Below are 20,385 nucleotides of genomic sequence, written 5' to 3'. Positions count from 1 at the left end.
CCGACAGATCTTGGCTTCGGGAGGCAGAAAGAGAGGCCAGGCGACCGGGCGGGCGCGGAGCGGCCGGAGCGCGATGTCGACGGTGACGGCGGTGGCGGCGGTGGGGAGCTGGGGTCACCTTGTGATGCGAGCGCTCCTCTGTGCCGCACCGCCTCTGGGAGGAAGCCCCATTGCCCTCTTCTTTCTAAGCTGTCATCCTCCTGCTGCAATCGTCATTACAGTACCGCTGGTGACGCCACTCGGCGAGCGCAAGTGGATAAATAGAAACGTCTGCCACAGCGAAGATGAAAGGAGACCCGCAGCTAATGGCTCGGCAGTGATGCGCCAGGTGTGGGCCTGGCTCGAATGGGGAGGAGAGTGTGAAAACAGAGAGATACACACACTGAGAGAGGGAGACACCCAAGCAGAGGGGATGCAAATGGAATTCTGCAGAAAGAAAAAGAAAGCTTAAGGCGCGCCGCGAGTTCCGCAGGAGCTGCGGGACTCGGTAATTGAATAAGCTTCTGTTTTGTGTGTGTGTGTGTGTGTGTGTGTGTGTTTTATTGTTGTTTTGGCTTTTGTTTTCTTAACTTGGTGCCTTGATCTAACATTTGATGAGAGAATCCATAACTGCATTTTAAAAGTGTGAAGGCCGGCTCACAAGCCTCGCTTCTCGCGTCCTTACAACTGCCTGTGCTGGCGGGCTAACCTCGCAGGGGCTCCAAAGTCTTTTTACAAGCTACCGAAAAAACATATTCCTCCTCCCACCGGTTGTCTGGAGAGTTTGAGCCGGGGGTATCCTTTCCTCTCTCTTCCTCCTCCCACCCCCCCCTTACCCCCAGATGTCTCCTTCCTCCTGGAAACCAAAAGAGAACTTTGCTATTTTTCTTCCCCAAGGGGTAGGAGATAAATGCGCTAAGGCTTTTTCTTTAAGGACCTGCTTTGGCTGCTGACTCCACATGCTAGCTGATTTTTTTTTTTTTTTTAACTCCCCTTCCCCATCTAGGTGGCCTTAAGCTTTCCACAGCTCGGCTTGACCTCCAGGTGGCTATTCATAGAAGAAATCGTTTTCCCATTTGCTTGGGCCTCGCCTGCGCTTCAGGTATGTAGGGTGGGGAGAGGTTCTAAGAGTGGCCTTTTTTTTCTTTTCTTGCCCATATTTTAAGGTATTCGTTCAGAGTCAACGAATTCCTCTGGAAACAGGTTTTGCGAGTGAGGAGACACTAAGAAGTGCGGCCCCTACAGCGGCAGCAACGGAGGCTCCCAGCTGGGAGAAGGTGCTGTTCTCATCTAGAGACCGGGGGGCAGGGGAGGGGTTGAGAGTACCCCAGCACATGACATCGGGGTTCACAGAGCTTGGACTCCCGGGGTCCTCCCCCAGGTCCTGCCTACAGGCTTCAGTGGCACTGGGGATAGAAGAAAGAGAAGTCACTGAAAATGCCCTGAAATATCAAGTGACTAGGGGTGCTCATAATCTTTGAGGGCAAAGGGGAACCTCCAAGGCAAGGTTGGGGGTAGTTTGTAGTGCTTGTTGTCTTTGGAAGCAGCCACAGGCTCCCTCTCTCAGGTCTGCTTCCAGGGAAGGTACACTGGAACCCATTAGGAAACTGACCCCTTGCCAGCTCTGAGCAAGTGTGTTGGGGCCAGGCAGGTGGGCAAGGGCTCTCCCCACTTTGCCAAGGGCAGGAGGCAGCCCTCTTCTCCACTGTCCTATCCCTCCAACTCTCCTTTCTCTGCCCCTTCTCCTTTCTCAGAGCTTCTGGTTCTAAGCAGCTAGGGCTGCCCCTGTACACCCCCCCCCCCCACTTCTTCTCAGTGTCCCAAGACAAAGCTCCAGTTTCTGAGATTCTAAAGAAAAGTGTTATCACTATCTTTTATTTTTTTGTCTTCCTATTTTGCTTTCCTCCATATTCTCTTTCTCAACTCCTCTCCCTCTTTCCCCTGCCTCTGTCTTTCTCTCTGTGGGCTTGTGGAGGTGGTGGAAACAGCAAAGCATTCAAGCAAGACAAAGTTCCCTTCTCACTCCTGCTTTCTACTTCCCCTGTTCAGTAAGAAGATGCTCATTCACCTCAGCTGGGGTTGGGGCCGGTGGGGGGGGGGGTGGTGGTGGAGAAGGTAGGGGGATCCGAAAAGTAAGGTAATGTTGGCCTAAACATCTCCACTCCCTGGGACTCCTGAAGCAACCATCTGCTGAGCACTGCTAGATTAAAACTCCCAGGGAATATTCTAAAGGTGAGAGGAGCGACTGGGAGTGGGGATCAAATCCTAGAGCCTTTTGCCGCGTTGCAGAGTTGTCTTCGGATTCTGTCGTGTGCCCTGCCTGCCCAGCCAGCAGCCAGAGCCTGAGGGAGCACCTGGCTTGCTCTCTCCTTCCTGTCAAAGTCGAGCCCGCGGCGCCTGTGTTCGAGCTGCCTCCGTTGGGCCCTTCCAACCCCGGGCCTGGGTCTCGCCCACCCTTTGCCCCCCCTGTGAGCCTGCCGCCTTCTCACAGCCTCTCCCGCTGGGCTCACCTCCTTGGGGCCAAGTCCTCTGAGGGACTCCAGTCTCCCCGCCCCGCCCCCAGCTTTGCATTCAATGGGAGTGCTCTGCGTTTGATCCTCTTTTCCTCTGGGTTTTTCCTGCGAGATGAAAGCCGAGTAGGATTGAAAGATCAAGAGGTACCCCTTGCGTCTCCTTCCTGGGTCCGGCCCACCCAAGCGGGGCTTCCCCCGCCGTCCCGGGGAGGAAGGAGGCTCCAGCCAGGGCTCAGCCTCTCCCGGATGGGGGGCATGCCTCCTCCGGGTTTCGGATCTGAAGCTTCTGGAACGCCCCCTCTGCCCCATCCCTCTCTGGACCTCTGCCTCCACCCTTTCAAAGGATCAATTCCCCACCTCTCCCCACCCCCTCCGTCCCCGGTCTCAAGGGGCCTATTGCGCGGGGCGGGGGGGGGGGGGCGGGGGGGGGAAGCAAAAAAAAAAAAAATGTTAACCAAATGTCACTTCTTCCAAAAGCATCCTTTCATCAACATCAGATGAAGAGAGGTTGGAATTTTCACTAGAGGAAGAAACACGAGGGGACTGAATAAGAACACTATTTCTGTTTAGTCTTTTTTTTTTAGGGTGGGGAAGGGTTATTTTAATAGTGTGGTTACTACTGTATCAGGAAGGTTATTCCCGACGACACTGCCCAAGAAGCAAGGTAAATTCGCAGAGGGAGTCAAGTCCGCGCCCGCAGAGGCCTGGGAAACCCCATAAACGCAGAGAGGGGGTGATAGCAACCTAAGTGGGGTCCGTTTTCGGCCCCTACTGCTCCCTCTCTCCCTTCGGCAGGGACGACCCCCTCCCCCCACCCCCGTTGGCCTGCTGTCCCCTCCCCCGCTGGGGCGACGGGTTTAGGTCCCGCCGCCTCCTCTCCGATTGAAATTCTCGGGACTTCAAAAGCCTGAGGCTCCGCTTCCGCCCGGGCAGGGATGGGCCGGGGGGTGGGTGGGAACCCCGGGGAGGCGACGCGGAGATAAGATGCGCGGCTCGTGTTAAATGGAATCGGAAGCCGAGCTTGGGCCACCAGACGCGTTGATCCGCTGGAGCCGCTACGCTTCCCAAGAAAACCCCGCTCCGGAGAGCGGCGGCAGGGGGTGGGGAAATGCCTCAGTGGCCTTTGGACCCTGCTTGGGTGCGATGATCTGCGGCCCTGGGTACCTTCTCCAGCCAGGTGCGGGGACTCCCAGAGGCGAGTACACGTCCCGGCTGAAAGGCAGGGGCGCAGGTTTGCGGGAACTGGTTTGGCTGCTTCGGTGCCGGCACGATTTTGATCAGGAAAAAAAATTGTTTGTGCTTCTCATTTTGGTAAAATGCAAGAACAAAGGGAGCTTCCTTTTAAACAATAAGCGTTGCCCGGCTCTCGTGGATATTGATCTTGGGCCCTTGTACGTCCTCCAGGCCCGTGTCGCGGGCGTGCACATCGAAGTTTTCGCGCGGCTGGGTCTCCGAGGCGGGGATCATAGGGGTGAGGAGACTTCTGAGGTTGGTCCCTGTCTTGTCCCTGGCAGCTGCCAACGCCCATCTGGGAACGCCAAACCCAGAAGCACCGCCGTCCGGTGCCCCCCCACCCCCACCCCGCGCCAGGAGCAAGGTCTGCTGGATCTCAGACGCCCAGAGACGTTCTCCCTGTGCCAGGAGATCACGCCTCCTCTACTTCCCCCAAACCCTTGCCCACCCACCCCATAGAGGGAGGCCCTGACACACTCACCTGCAGTGGGCACCACAGAACAGTCTCTCCTGCAGGGAGAACCTGCAGCTTCTGGAATTCTGGTTCGGATACGCTCCCCTTCTCTCCGTGCCTCCCAGAGCCAGGAGCCAGGAGCCTGGGACAGGAAACTGGATGCTTTCTGACCCTGACACTTCCTGCTCCTTAGATCCTTGGTGCCAGCCAGACCTACAGCGCCTCTTGCACCTGTCAGCCCCAGGGTCCTATAGGCCCAAGCCCAGTGGCTTTTCCCACCCTGAGCTTCAGACAAGTGCCTGAGCAGCCCACGACTTGCCCATCCCAGAGCCAGAGGACCCAGGGCAGTACTTGGACTTCCTCAAGCTCAAGGCTTGCTTCTGCCTCAAGGCACCAACTGGAAGGGTTCATTTTTCCATGGAGGAGCAGTTCCCCAACATCCAAGCAACCAAAGCCGAGACATACCCTTCCTTCCTCTACCCTAGCAGGGATGGTATGTGTTTTTCCTTCACCATTACTCTTCAGACATTTGCTTGCATTACAAGCCCATTTCTCACTTAATCTACACAACACTCCTTTAAAAGTCCTCAACAGGCCACAGTTCCTTTTCTACCACAGTGATCGGGTAACCAGCGGTCTTGACTCAAATGGCCAGGCACTAGACCAATTCTCCTTCCAAGGCTCTGTCCCTGCCTGGCCGGCAGGGATGCCTCAACACCCAACAGTGTCTTAACTGTCCAAGAGGCCATCCTCCACAAACCTCCTGCCCCTTCTGGGATCTAGGTGGGTCCAGGGGCCCCTCAGAGAGGTTGGCCACCTGCCCTCAGTGGCAGAAGCCTCAGGGCCCACACACCTGGACTCTTCTCACAGTGTCCCACCAATGATTTCCCAGGAGGGCAAAGAGAAACCCTATCTGGAAATCTGGGAACCCCCACATGATAAGAATAATCACTGTTTTAGGCATTTCAGCAGTATTAGCTCTTTCCATCCTCACAATAGGCCCGAGGAAGAGAGTATGAATCATTGCTATTTTGCAGCTGAGTCATCTGAAGGAGAGACAAGGCCCACATATAAGTGACAGAGTCAGGACTGAACTTCTATCTATCCCTCTAGCTTCAAGTCCTCACTCACAACACCCGGAGCTATTAGAAAATGCCAAGCATTGCATTTGGAGCCTCTCCTTTTCAAAGCTCCACTTGTGTTTTTTCGCCCAGCCCTTTCCCCTGCCTCACTCCCAGATGAATTCACTGGGGTTGGGAGAAGTGGGGGTGGGGGTGGGGGTACAACTAACCTCCGGCCACTCAATTTGAGCATGGAGAAGAGTAAAGAAAAAGGTGGTACAAAACCATTTAGAAATGTATCCTGGAGGAGGCCTCCAGGTCTTGCCCTCTTTTAAGATGGGGATCAGAGGCTAGGTGGGGATTGTGCAGGGGCCTACAGGGAGGCTGGAGCCACCCTGAGGGGTTTGGGGTGGGAGAGCCTAACTGCCCTCCCCAAGCAGGGGGGGAATTGTTTACAGGGTGTGAGTTCCAAAATATCAGGAAGATAATCACAGCAAGTGATTCTGGAGACCCTAAGAGACAAAATCCAGTCGCTCTTTGACCATAGCAATCCACCAAGGCCCTGAGCCTCTATCTGGAAACGGGCAGACTCACCAGAGTTATCCTCGCCTGCTTTAGCCTCTTGGGAGTCATGGCCCCTTCGCATATCTGGCAAACGTCTCCCCAGAAAAATGCACCGAAGCATTAGAGTTAGCCTTCAGCTTCTAAGATTCCTGTACCCACAATAGCCCCACCCCAACCACCAAACCCCAGGCACAATCACCAAATCCCTTTGTGGTTTTACCAGGGTGTTTTCCCTGACAAGGCAGCTGCCTCCCTCGAACTGTCCTCCAGATTGATTGGCCCAAGGGACAAAACCTGAGGGTATGGCCAGGCCTCTCCACACCGCATCTGGCCTCAGCATATTGGTCAAGCTTTGCACATGCTTCCATTCAAAACCTAGTCACTGGAGGTGCATGCTGGGAAAGAGAATGGCCAAGCTGGGGCTTGGCTTGGCCTAAGGAGCCGCGGGGGGGGGGGGGGGGGGGGGGATCTGCAGTGCAGGGAATTGGCCGATTATTATCATCAGGGAGTCCTGTTCACCAAGGGTTCCTTTTCCCTGGGGAGGGGCAGGGAGTGAGCAGGTTTTCAGTTTTTGTTTTTTTAATAGATTTTGTCCGGGCACAAATCCTTTCCAAGCCCTGGACTGCCCAAAGGCCAGATAAGCCTGAAAACTCTGCCCCTTCCCCAGTAGTGTGCTTCCCACTCTCACCCCGGCTCAGGAAGAGGGAACCGGCCCATTGCAGTCCGGTCAGGGTGGTCCAACCAGGGGACGCGGGAGCCGGATCCGGGTAGAGTCGTTACTCAATGGAATCGCTCTTCTACGACTCAATTAGCCCTAAATGGCCCTAATGCTCCCTCCCGGGGGCAGGTTTCTTTCCGTGAGTGATTCTGTGTGCTGCCTGACCGTGTGTCTGTCTCTCCTGTTTCCCGGGCAGAGGAGGCAGCACCCCCTTCCTCTCTCCCCACTGGGCCTTGCCCGGCCAGGAGACGCGGTGGCGCCGGCCTGCAAACGGAGTAGTTGGTCTCCCAGTGTAGGGGGTAGGAGAACCGCCCCCAGGCGAGGAAGTCCAACCGGTTGGGCGGGCTAAGCCTCGCCCTCCAGCGAAATGGAAAAACCCTTGTGTGAAGAGTGCTGGGGACTGATTTTTATAAAGCCCTCTCCTGACCCGGACCAGTTCCATTCCTCCTACTGGAGCTTCGCAGAGCCCTGATGGGGTACAGTTCCTGGCGTTGTGCAGCGGCGAAACTGACTCTTAGAAAGGTTGAGGAACTTGCCCAGGGTCACACAGCTGGGGAGTGGTCGAGCTAGGATTTTAACCCAAGTCGTCCGGCCTCCAAAAGCCAGATTCTCTTCGACATTAGCGCCGCACCCCCAGGGCGGAGGACTGCGTTCCCTAACACCTCAGACACAACTAAGGTGCCTTGGGTGTGATTGAAAGACGCGAACGCGGGCCACCCATCTCTGGCTGATGGGTGGCTGCGCCTGCAGCCCCCGCAGAGGCTGAGCGTCGGCGGGAGCCGCTCGGGCTGTTACCGTAAGTCTCAGAGGAGCGGGGCACAACGGGAAAGGTAACGAAGAGCAGGACGGGCCGGAGGGCGCCGCGACGTGGAGAGACTGCGTTCCCGGCTCGGAAGCCTGACCTTGAAGGAGTGAGGGTGCGCACGCGCCCGAGGCAGTGAGTTTCGGAGGGGAGGGTACTGGCTATTAGGGGCTCGTTGTAGTGAGGGGAGAGCAGAACGGATGTCAGCCCAGAGGACAGGGTGTCACCCGCCCAGGACTGGATTGCTCGCACAGGCTGGGTCCGGATGAATCCCAGTCCTTTCTGCTCCCCCACAGGGCCGTGCCAGGTGCGGCCTGGAGCCCCCAGAGAGTCCCTTTCTGGCCTCGAAGCCGGTCGACCGCCCAGTCCTGTCCCCACGGCCCCTTTCTGCGCCCTCCTCCCCTCCCCTTGCTGCGGCGGTGACAAAGCGCAGCTCCCGAATTGCTGTCTTGGTGCGCCCCCCACTGCCGACCGCCAGAGGCGGAAGTCGCGGTGCGTCCTCGCTGGCTGGGATCCCGCGACTCCACGAGGAGCAGGGACCCTCCCTGCTGATCATCCCGGACAGCAGACTTCCGCTCCTTAGGGAACCTCACCCTGCCCTAAGCGCCCGCCTTCTGAGCTTGACCCCAGGAAGAATGCGTGGCCGTTCGGGGCCCGGTAGCCTGGGCTTCTAGGGATAGGTAATCCACCTTGCCGGGGTGAGGGGCTGGAGGGAGCGAACAGTGCTCAGTATCTTCCCTCTTCCTTTGCAGGGGCAGTGGAACCCACCCCCAACCTGTCTAGCCTGGTAGAAGGCAGGCCGTGTAGGGGGAAATGCCTTATAGATTCCCCGGGTCAGCCAGTATGATCAATCATGCTCCCAACACTTGTGTCGACTCTATTTGTCGTGGCCACAAAGGCCAGACATTGGGGAGCCCCTGGGACCACCCCGTCTCCACAGTCCTCAAATGATTCCTTTTTGAGTCTCACTTAGTTCTGAAGCCCATTTATAAACAACATAGCCTCCTAGCACCTCTTCCCCTTTCCCTTTGGCAGTGTTTCTTGAAGTGTGGTCCCTGTGCCACCTGGGAACTTGTTAGAAATGTACATTCTCAGGGCGCCTGGGTGGCTCAGTCGGTTGGGCGTCCAACTGCGGCTCAGGTCATGATCTCACGGTTCCTGAGTTCGAGCCCCATGTCGGGCTCTGTGCTGACAGGTCAGAGTTCTGTGTCTCCCTCTCTCTCTCTGCCCCTCCCCTGCTAATACCCTGTCTCAAAAACGAATAAACGTTAAAAAAAGTTTTAGAAGTGTACATTCTCGGGCCCCACCGCAGTCTTACCGAATCAGAAACTCTGGAGCGGGGAACCTGCAGTCTGTTTTACCAAGACCTCCCAGTGATTCTGATGTACTCTGGTTTAAGACCCGCTGCCCTATGGATTCCATCACCCTGATTTCTAAGTTCCCATGATTCTCCATTATGCTTGCAAAGACTTTTTTCCCCCCAGTGTACCTTGTTTTTGTTTGTCTATGGCACAGAACTTTATGCCTCTTTCTATTCACATTTGTTCTTCCCGCTTTATCGTTTCACTTCCGTGGATCTCTTCTTTGTGCACTAACGTATCACCTAGTGATGTCACTATCACCTAATGATGTCATTATTTAATTTAGCTTCTCACTCATCTTGGGGGTTCATCCACGGCCTACGGACACGCCTCGCTTGGTAGCAGACCAGAAACTGCTCTGGAACCACAGCCACTGGAGCAGAGCGGGGAAAACTTGCCCTCCACAGAGATTTCCCTCACAAAAGGGAGTCAGAGGCCTGGAGGTGTGATTGGTTTCCTGGCTGCAGAGTAGAGAAGAGCAGATATTCCATGTTTGGGTACCCATCCTGCTAGAGAATGGAAAGAAGGGCCTTGGTGGGGATGAGGAAAGGTGAGGCACACAAATCGATTTTCTGTGGGTTGCCTCAAAGGCTTTGGGGGGGGACCCAGCCCCAGCTTGAGATACACAAGTATTTTTCTTTGTGGATGTCTCAAGATGGTGTCTTAGGCCTCTGTTGGTGGCTGGTTAAATGCAAGCAGTTTTAGGAGCCAAAAAGGCTCCATGAAGGAAGATGGAAACAATAAGTCAAAGGTGGGTTAAATGCTAACTCAAGATCACATGGCCTGTTAGTGGCAGAGGTGATATTTGAATTTTTAACATTTGTTCATTTTTGAGAGACAGGGCATGAGGTGGGGGGCAGAGAGAGAAGGAGACACAGAATTTGAAGGAGGATCCAGGCTCTAAGCTGTCAGCCCAGAGCCCGATTTGGGGCTCAAACTCACAGATTGCAAGATTATGACCTGAGCTGAAGTCGGACACTTAACCGACTAAGCCACCCGGGAGCCCCGGAGGTGATATTTGAATCCCAGTAGTGGGATGCCAGACGCCTGGCCCCTGCTCACTGGATTCAGCCCCTGCCCGTGGAAGCTAACAGGTCATGACCTGTCATCTCAAAGGATTGATTTAATTTCCAAATGTAACTAAACTAGTCAAAGCCCTAGAATAACATTACAGCGTCATCAGGCATTACTAATAGTAATGTTAATAATAACTAACAGTTGGTCTTTTCCCACTCAGGTAACATTTTCACACCCACTGTCCCATTTGATAAAATAGTCCCATCTAATAGGAATAGGAATATTAATATCATCCCCACTTTACAGATGAGGAAGTCAAGATCCAGAGGGGTTAAGTTCCTCCCCCCAAATCACTCAGCTAATGAATGGCAAAGCAAGGAACACCATTACTCCTTTGGCCATCATTGTCTTTGTTTCTTATTTTTTTCTTTCGGCTCATTCACAAACACTTTCATGCTTTCGTGTATCATCATATTAGTCTGTGACACGTCCCCCTCAGTTTAGGCTGCTCCAAAGGACTTCTATGTCTAGCATTTTATTCGCTCCTCCGAAGGTCCCTAATGAGGCAGAAGAGGCCAGCGTTGTTCTTTCCAGTTTCCAGTTGAGGAAGCCAAGATTCCAAGAGTTCAGAGGGCTTGAGTAAGGTCACGGAGCCACAATAGGAATCAAAGTGTCAGACTTTTCATGGGCAAGAATGAATTTTGTAGAGAATCCCACAGAATGAATGAATCATTCTTACTCCCTGTCCCGTCCTTAAAGCCTGACAATGCTAATGGATGCCCAAAGGAAAGGCTGACAATTATGAAAAGCTACCAGTTTACAAGTATTCAAAACCTAATGTGCTATCAGTGCAACTTAAAAAAAAATTTTTTTTAATGTTTATTTATTTTTTTTTTTTAATTTTTTTTTTTCAACGTTTATTTATTTTTGGGACAGAGAGAGACAGAGCATGAACAGGGGAGGGGCAGAGAGAGAGGGAGACACAGAATCAGAAACAGGCTCCAGGCTCCGAGCCATCAGCCCAGAGCCTGACGCGGGGCTCGAACTCACGGACAGCGAGATCGTGACCTGGCTGAAGTCGGACGCTTAACCGACTGCGCCACCCAGGCGCCCCTAATGTTTATTTATTTTTGAGAGAGAGAGAGTGAGGGAGGGGCAGAGAGAGAGAGAGGGAGACACAGAATCCAAAGCAGGCTCCAGGCTCTGAGCTGTCAGCACAGAGCCCGAGGCGGGGCTTGAACTCAAAAACCGTGAGATCATGACCTGAGCCGAAGTCGGATGCTCAACCAACTGAGCCACCCAGGTGCCCCTGCAACTTTTTATTATAATAGACTTAAAGTTGTTTCATAACTTCCATTATTTGGCAATATGTCAACTTTGGAATGTTTTCCTAATTATTCTAGAGTCAGCCTTACTGTTCTTGGAAAGAATTAGAAGAGGAAAGAAAGGTCACCGCTTTAAAAATAGGCATGGAAAGAGCCAAAGGAACCCGGATCCAGGATGTAACTCTGCCCTGGTCTTCGGCCCTGAGGAAGGGGTCTGTACTTTCACAAGCGGCAACAGCCAGGCGATGATTTTCATCTTAAATACAGCCCATCAGCAACTGAAGAACCACATGACCTCCAAAAATTGACCAGTCTTCTTTGGATTCCTTCCTTCCATCACAGCCCTCATTTTTCCCCCCGCATAGGCAGCGGAAAAAAGGAAAAGCTCATGTGCTCAGTCTCTAAGGTAAGAGCGTGACAGGCACACGTTCATTCATGTCTCACAGCAATCCCTGGAGGGGAGCATGGGTCTCCCCACTTTATGCGTGAGGAAACTGAGGCAGAGAGAGGTTAAGCAACCGGCCTGCCGTCCCACAAGCCTGAGGTAAAGGAGAGCCAAAGGAAAACCCAGGCTTGTAAATATGCAGTTTAACTTCCAATAGCTATAAATCTACTTTCCCTAGGGATGTAAATTCTGAGATCTTATGATCCAGCAGGAAAGGAGCAGCAAGGAGCTGGTCTACAGTGCAGTGAGGCCTGGATTTTGAGGGCCCAGGAGGGAGAGAGACAGAGCCCAGGGACCTTTGGGAAGGTAGAGGATAATCTATAGCTGCGATGAGAACAGAATCCATGGTGGAGGACTGCTCTCAAATCTGCCCAGCCGAGATTTCTGATACTTCAAAGACAGTTGGTGGCAAGGTAGGAGGATGTGCTTGGAAGCCAGACAGACCTGAGCTTCAACCTCAACTCTGGCACTTACTGGCCGGTGACCTTGAGCGGACCAAAGCTGCAGGATGTCAGATCTAAGAAACAAGCCACCTGCCTCTCAGAGCAGATTTAAGGAGATACAAAATGGAAGAGGTCCTAGCACAGTGCCTGTCCTCCAGGGGGTCCTCGATGAGAGTAAATACCCTGTTGTCCCCCCTTGGCAATGCCCCTACTTCACCTCCTGTGTCTGTGATTCTCCTTTCTCAATATTGTACCCTTGGTGAGTGAGAACCAGCGGAGAATGTCAAGTGAAAGGGCATGGCCCAGGGAACCAATAATATGCTTGTGCCCCTCTCCCTGCGTGGTGACTGACATTTCCCAGAAATAAATAACTGCGTAGCATTCAGGCTTTCATGCATCTGTTGCATGAAATATGGCGGTAACTCCATTCACTGGGATCTGGGATAGTGAGAAGAAAATCAAGACACGACTCATGTGCTAATGGAATTGTCCCTTCATGGTAGTTTAAAAGCATAGGCAGATGATCCATAGATAATAATAAACGTAGTGGCAATGTGGTATAATATATAATAGTTAAGTGCACGGACCCAAGTTAGATTGCTTGGGTTCTACTCCGGCTGTGCCGCTCACCGTGCTAGCTGTGTGATGTTGAACAAGTCACTTAACTTCTTTAGGCCTCAGTTTCCTCCTTCGTAAAATGGGGCCATATGAGGTCAAAACGAGTTGGTACGAGTTAGTACCTATAAAGCACTTGAAAGCGAGTTAGTACCTATAAAGCACTTGAAAGCATACCTGGCATATAGTAAGCGTCAATAAACAGTAACTGTTATTACGGTGGGTGTTACTTCTTCCTGAATGTGAGCCTAAGGGAGTTCTGTGAATCTGGAATGAAAAAGAAGAGGAGGAAGCAAGAGCCCTTTGCCTGGAGCAAGGATACAGTGACTGCAACCTGCCTTCGGGGTTTCACTACTGGCTCCACGATGAGTGGGCTTGGAGGAGTCACTGAACCTTCAGGAGCTCCTATTTACTCGCGTGTAAAATGGGTGTGAATAACAGCTGCCTTGCCTTCTTCTCAGAGTTATTGCCCCAAATAGAGCCCAACTGCCTGTCAGTTTAGCTTCTGATCTTTGAACTCATAAAGGTTTTCTTCTGCTCGTTTCGGGGTACGCCCTCCGGGAGGAGCCACATTTTAAGCCATTACCTGCTCAGTCCTTAGTGACACATCAGCACTTTACCAGTTACCTAGGAATGGGTGAGAGGAGGGCTGGAGACACGACTGAGGACAGGAGGAGAGCAGGAGTTGAGAAAACTTCCAAGACCCCTCACTCCCTGCACATGGTTAACCGAGAAGCATCCTGCCCGGTGCCTTACAGTAATGTCACTGGTTTAATCCCACAAGTCTTGTAAATTGCCAAAGGAGAATGGTCCCTGCCAGTCTCTCTTCTATTTTGAGGGAAGAGAGGAAGTTACGGTGGTGTGGGACTCTCTCCAGTATCTACGGGACGTGAATAGTGTAAGCAATGAAAGGAGGCCGCCATGTTGGGTAATTTTTAATGGGACTTTGGGAGATGGAGGGAATGCATTACAAAGAGTTCTCCTTTCTCCAGAGAGCTGACTTAAAGGCACAGCAAATTTGGAAAGCAATATTACCTGAATCCTCCTCACCAGCTTTTCCTTGCAGCTTCTTATTCCTATGCCCAGCAGAAGATTCTGATGCTATTAGTCTTCCTGGTGAAGGTTCCAGGAATCCCCAAAGGACACTTCGGTTTGACTCAATCTAAATAACATTTACTGCGATCCTACTGTGTGTCCCACCCTGAGCTAGTCACTTGGTAACAGAGTTACTGTGACAGAGACAGCCATCTGCCCTTCTTTCATGATGAAAGAGCATCCAGACTTCAGCCATCCACGTGGCTTTCAGGTCTAAACACCACATTCCTCTGTCTCTCTTGCAACTAGTAGATTTAGGACTAAATTCAGCAGACGAAATGTCAGCAGGAATGTCATATGGCAGCTTCCTTACGAAACAAACCTATATGGCGAATTATGTAACATCGTCACAGAACTTAAGGTTGCACTAAACTTTTTTCCAGGCAGGTGGTGAACCAAAGAAAAAGTTGCGAAAGTACCGCCAGCGAACTAATTATTTTTATGTATTATACCTTATGCCACCTATAGGAATTTGTTTTACCTGCGCAGTGATAACATCTCGGTGAGATATTGTGGAGGGGTTGTGAAGAAGGCAAACGAGAAGTTTCCCGGGAGATAGAATGGCGACGAACAAGCCTTTCTCAGAAGACCAGTTGCAAAAAACAGCCAACTCTTCTGATTCTATTCTGTTCTCAATTTGCTGTGAGACTTTGAGTGAGCTATTAAACATCTTGGACCTTATTAAAAGGGGGTGGTAATTTCACGTAGAGTGGGTGTTGCTAAGCCTTCTTGATTTTGAATCCAAACTCAGCCTCTCTCACCAAAAAAAAAAAAAAAAAAAAAAAAAAGTGTAGCTTTTGTAAGCTGTTCACTTACTGCTGGGGAGGTAAAGGGATATGTCTGAAGAGCTATTGCAGTTATAGATAGATATTCCATATGCCAACTTAACATAAATGCCTCAAACTTTTATTTCCTTGATGGAGAAACATCAGGATCTCTGGCCTGTTTTACATGCTTTAGCCTTGGGTGGGAAATGCCCCGAAGTAAAATAAGAGGCTATTTCAGAAGTATTCCTCCTTTCCCACACCACTTATTATCTCTAACAACTCATTTTCCATCCACCGTGTTTCCCTGTACTGGTTTTATGGTAGGGGAGTCTCCACCACTGTGGGCCCTCTGCTAGTCTAGCCAATTCTTTCTGGCTCCCCAGTGAAACATGGAGGACAAAGCTCAACATGATGACAGGACTGGCCATGTGATGTGGCTGTTACTTTTCTGGTTTCCATCTACCCTGCAGGTGGCAAGTTTGAAGGTTTGGGGAAATTCCCTGACGGCTGAGATGCGCCAATTTCCAATGGGACCAGATTAGCACATTCAACTATAATTGCCATCGTACTGACAAGGTCAATTTTCAGGCTGTGCATGAGGATGAGAACAGCTACCCACAGGTCTGTAAAGTTTCATACACAAGAACCCAGCACCTGAAAACTGAAACTAAGATGCATGCCAGCCCCTATGGATTACTCTCTCCATTCCATAGGTATAGATGGAGGCAAGAGATGTTTGGCTGGTCTGACCAATGACCACTAGGTCGAAAGCCCAAGAGCCCAGGTAAGAGTTACATGCAACATCTATGGCCAATGGCTATACTGTATTGAGGCCCCGGGCAGCCCAGAAAATTGGCCAGTGGTTCAGGAAGGTGGGCTCTAGACCCATTCTTGCCATCCCCTGGCTGGGTGACCTTGGATAAGTCGTTTCACTCTTATGGGCCATCATCAGTGGATAGAATACCAATCCCAGTTCCACCCCCACACTGGGAGACCTTAGCCAACTCACAGCCTGGAGTATCAGAGGAAGCTAAAGGGATTTCTTTTCTTTTTCTTTTTTTTTTTTTTTAATGTTTTATTTATTATTTTTTTTATTTTTTTTTTTTCATTTTTTTTTCAACGTTTTTATTTATTTTTGGGACAGAGAGAGACAGAGCATGAACGGGGGAGGGGCAGAGAGAGAGGAAGACACAGAATCGGAAACAGGCTCCAGGCTCTGAGCCATCAGCCCAGAGCCCGATGCGGGGCTCGAACTCACGGACTGCGAGATCGTGACCTGGCTGAAGTCGGACGCTTAACCGACTGTGCCACCCAGGCGCCCCTTATTTATTTTTGAGAGAGAGGGAAACAGAGAATCCCAAGCAGGCTCCATGTCAGCACAGAGCCTGACATGGGGCTTGAACTCATGAACCCTGAGATCATGACCTGAGCCGAAGTCAGATGCTTACCATCTGAGCCACCCTGGCACCCCAAGGGATTTGTTTTCTAGGGTGTCCCCATTATGGTATTCTGTGACTCCACCAAGGACACATACTAATGCCTATGGGCGCAGCCTGGTAGTAGTGATGAGAAAGATGTCCTTGATCATGTTAGGAAATGGAGAAGACCAGATGACAGACTCTCAGCTCCAGAACTGATTGTGTTGCCAGATATTTCGTTTTCAAATGGTGTCACATGTTGGCAACTAATGTGAATTGTTATAAAATTCTGTCTTGGCCAATGACTCGAGTCCAGAAGTGGCCTACTAGGTCAATTGTGGAGTCTTCTGCAGCCCACTGACCCGAAGAAGAGTCAAACTAGGTGGGGACCTGGTAGGGGGGAGTGGTGGAGGCAGTGTCCCCTACTTGGAGAGCACAGATGATCCTGGCCAGAGGTGGGCTGGCGAGTCTGAACGGCACCGCGCTGCCGCTCCTACCCCAGCTGCAGTTTCCCCAGCGCACCTGAAACGGCCTGGGTCGGCGGGTGGCCACCGGCCGGGGACCGGGGTTGGGGGCCGGGGGGGGGGGGGGGGGGGGGGGGGAGTGCTGGGGAGGGGTATTTTCCTCTACCAGAGGCGGGGCCTTATTCTCCACCCAAAGATGCGCCTGCCGGTCGCAGGCAGAAAAGGAATGTGTTGTGGGCAGGCACCGAACCATCGCGGTGTCAGGCGTCGCGGCTGTGGGTCCCCTGCCTCGTGGGTGCAGCCAAACCCGAGACGCCCAGACGCGCGGGGATGCGCTTTGCAAACACCAATGCGGGCAGGTGCGGGGTGGCGCCGCGCGCGCGAGCGGGGCGGCTCCCGGCGGCTCCGGCAGTTCCGGCAGCGCGCGCGGCCCAACCTGCCCAGAAACCCCAGAGCGCGCGGCTGGCGGGCGGCTGGCGGGCGACTCGCGTCGCGGGCGTGACGGTGGCAGGGCGGGCGGGGGGCCTGCGTGCAGCCGGGAAATGCCCTGAAACGAACGGTGCGTATCTGTTGGGAGGAAATTCGATCCTTGAGCCCTTTCCTGCCTGGGCTTAAAAATGGATTCTCCACCTGCTGGGAAAGCCTCGGGCTCCGGGCGGCGGTATCCGGCTCCTGGGAGTCCTGGGGAGCCCTCGCTCCACCTGCCACTCGGCTCTGACACACATTAGCGCTCGCTGACGTTGGTGTCCCTTTCAAAGCCCCCTCACCTATTCCAGCCAAGCCCAGAGGACCTGATGCTCTGTCAAGTTCAAAGAAAGAAGCCAGTGGTCTGTATAATCCAGAGTTCTGTTTGTCCAAAAGAACTTTGAAGACGGAAAAACAAACAAAAAAACAGACAAAACCTCTTCGGAGGCAATTTTGCCATTTATGAATTTACAGGTGTTATTTCGTTTGTCCCCTCAGTCTCCCGTTTGGAATTTTTTCCTACGCGATGCATTAAAAAAATGTTTACTACGTCATTTTTGTGATGATGAAAAAGTGGGAACAACCCAACTGTTCATCAATATATAGAGATAAAATGGTTGAATATATAGTGCGTTTACATACCCAGAAATACTCTATAGAAGAGATCTGTGTTCACAGGCAAATGAGTCTAAGCTTATGTTAAATGAAAAAAAGTAAGTTATGAAAGTAAATGTGCTATGATTCCACATTCATTAAAATGCAGAAAGAGATTGTAAGTAAATGTCTACAGCTCACTTGGATATGATTAATGACTTCTTATTTCATAGATGGTTATATAGGAGATATATATATATATATATATATATATTTGGAGAAATATATACCCAACTGTTATGGCTTTTCTTTGGGGTGATCCTGAGAGGGAGGTATGTGGAACATTAACTTCCCATATTATATATTTAAAAGAAAGTTTGATTTCTTTTAAAACAAACATGCATTAGTTTTGTATTTCCCACACACTGAAAACAATAAAGATTTTTAAAAATCATACCCCTTCCCACAGTCAGACTACCAGATTGTTATCACTTGTCCAGTCCTCCCTGATCTTTTCATTACTATGTTAACTTTCCCTTAAACCTCCTCTCATCCCTGTACAGCATCCAAGAGACTTGAATTCCTTTCATTTCAACTTACAAATTGCCCGTTTCATGTGTGCAGTTTTTAAAATCTTTTAAGTTGAAAGAAGTGAGACTATTACTTCCACTTTAGCTACCCGTACTTTTCAAACAACAAGATTAGGTGTGGGGGGTTTGTTTTGTTTTGTTTTGTTTTGTTTTCGTGTGTTTGTTTGTTTGCCCTTGAAAGCATTGCAGTTGTGAATCCATTACTTCTCAAGTTCTGTGTGGATATGGCACATATTCTCTCTCAATGCAGCCAACCATGAGAGATCTTTAAAACACAGTTCTTGTTTCTATTTAATCCAGAAAAGTGTTATCCTCTGCGGAGGAAATACCACTGAAAAGTTGAGCAGGGTGGGGGGGCACCTGGGTGGCTCAGTCGGTTGAGTGTCCGACTTTGGCTCAGGTCATGATCTCACAGTTCGGGTAGTGGGTTCCAGCCCAAGTCAGGCTGTGTGCTGACAGCTCAGAGCCTGGAGCCTGCTTCAAATTCTGTGTCTCCCTCTCTATCTGCACCTCCCCCCCTCACACTCTGTCTCTTTCTCTCTCTCAAAAATAAATAAACATTTAAAAAACATTTTTTTAAAGAGAAGAAAAGAAAAGTTGAGCAGGATTTGACAGGACAGGAATTGGAGTGGGAAGGGCACTGTTGGTTGAAGGAAGGACACCGTGAGAGGCTGGGAGAGGGGAATGTGACCATGGGCTGGATTCTGGGATTGTTTAGTCTGAATGTTGTCTCCGAAGCATGAGCTCAATTCATACTATGGGAAACAAGTATAGCCACACTTCAAACATGCAGAAATGAAGGAGTTGTCAGGCCTTTTTAAATATTCATCTAAAAAAAAAATGGCACCCAGCAGCATTAAACTGAGAGGGTCCACTCCCACCAACATGTGTGATATGGTTCTTTTTTACGTAAGATTTATTTACATAAATCAACATCATATTTCCTTAGGCAAAGGTCTCAGAATATTCCAGAATCACACACACACACACACCTCAACTTTTGCTCAGAACCCTGATGTCCTTCTCCCTTTCATATGCACTAAAAGCATCATTGTAAAATGCAGGTGTTCTGGAACAAACTACCTGGGTTCCGATCTTGACTGCCATATATTAGCTTATGACTTTGGTCAAGTTATTTAACTCTTATGTGTTTCAAGTTTATGACCTCTGAAATGGGAATAATAACACTCATTTTATAATATGTTATGCAGTGTAAACAAGATGATGTGTATACAGCTTTTAGATCAGTAAGCTTTTTAGAATACTGAGAAAGCTGTAGAATATAAAGCTTGTTCTTTTTATTTATTTATTATTTTAAGTTGGCTCCATGCCCCATGTGGGGCTCGAACTCACAACCCTGATATCAAGAGTTGTAGGCTCCACGGAGGCAGCCAGCCACCCCAAGAATATAAAGCCTTTTATAATACTAAAAGTTGAGTAACAGTCTCAATTACTACTTTTTTACACCCCCCCCAAAAAAGCTTATTCTTCCTCCTTCTCCCTTCCTTAAGATACTGCCATCTCTACATTCTCCAAATTGTCTTTGTCCCATCCCTTTTTCGTGAAGATTCTAACAGTAGCTCCACCCCCCCACCCCCCCACCCCCTTTGCCTTCTCTCTTCTACCCAGTGGGAGGCAAAGACTGGGCCATAGTCTAAAGAACATCTAATTGAATACTTGGAGTCTGTTCTTCCCTTCTTCTGTGACAGTTTCTGAGTTTTTAAAACAACTTTATTCACACATATTTTATGTATCATAAAACTCACAGGGCACCTGGGTAGCTCAGTCGGTTAAGTGTCTGAATTTGACTCAGGTCATGATCTCACGGTTTGTGAGTTCGAGCCCCGCGTCAGGCTCTATGCTGACAGCTCAGAGCCTGGAGCCTGCTTCGGATTCTGTGTCTCCTTCTCTGCCCCTCCTCTCTCTCTCTCTCTCTCTCTCTCAAATATAAATAAACATTAAAAAATTAAAAAAAACTCTTCAAAAAAAACCTCACTTGTTTTAGGTGTACAAATCAGTGATTTTTAGTTACTTTACCTAGTGATGCAATCATCAAAATAAATCCTTTTTTTTTTTTTTTTAATACAGAACATGTCATGAATTTGCACATCATCCTTGTGCAGGGACCATGCTAATCTTCTCTCTTCCATTCCAATTTTAGTATATGTGCTGCCAAAGCGAGCACAAAATAAATCAGTTTTAGATCATTTGTATACGCCCCCCCCCACCATAGGATCTCTTATGCCCTTTTACAGTTAATCTCCCTTCCCACTTCCAGCTTGAGGCAATCATAAATCTGCTGTTTGTTTTTATAAATTTGCCCTTTCTGGGCATTGTAGATATATGGAATCATTCCATAGGTGGTCTCTCGTGTCTAACTTCTTTTACTCAGCATGATTTTTCAGATTTACCCATGATACAGCATATATTAATAGTTCACTACTTTCTGTCGGCCGTCAAGT

At 50.2% G+C, this 20,385-nt stretch overlaps 1 long non-coding RNA gene and 1 other non-coding gene across 6 annotated transcripts in view; one reads left to right on the top strand and one right to left on the bottom strand.

Annotated features, from left to right (window-relative positions):
* The first annotated feature begins 6,890 nt into the window (after nucleotides 1–6,890).
* Nucleotides 6,891–20,385, top strand: part of LOC125160643 (uncharacterized) — a 24,111-nt gene continuing 10,616 nt past the window's right edge. The window contains exons 1-5 of one of the 5 annotated variants that reach the window (XR_007150328.1): nucleotides 6,891–7,459; nucleotides 11,106–11,433; nucleotides 14,094–14,267; nucleotides 14,863–15,176; nucleotides 17,033–17,515. This is a non-coding gene — a long non-coding RNA (uncharacterized LOC125160643). Of the gene's footprint in view, nucleotides 7,460–11,105; nucleotides 11,434–14,093; nucleotides 15,177–17,032; nucleotides 17,516–20,385 lie in introns of those variants that run through there. The other 4 variants (XR_007150326.1, XR_007150325.1, XR_007150327.1 and 1 more) reach the window with 4 other exon arrangements.
* Nucleotides 20,002–20,108, bottom strand: LOC125161334 (U6 spliceosomal RNA). The gene has a single exon (XR_007150550.1). It is a non-coding gene; the product is annotated as a U6 spliceosomal RNA (small nuclear RNA).

This window comes from Prionailurus viverrinus, chromosome A2 (assembly GCF_022837055.1).
Source record: "Prionailurus viverrinus isolate Anna chromosome A2, UM_Priviv_1.0, whole genome shotgun sequence".
NCBI classification, from domain to species: Eukaryota; Metazoa; Chordata; class Mammalia; order Carnivora; family Felidae; genus Prionailurus; species Prionailurus viverrinus.
This window is presented reverse-complemented; position numbering and strand designations above follow the sequence as displayed.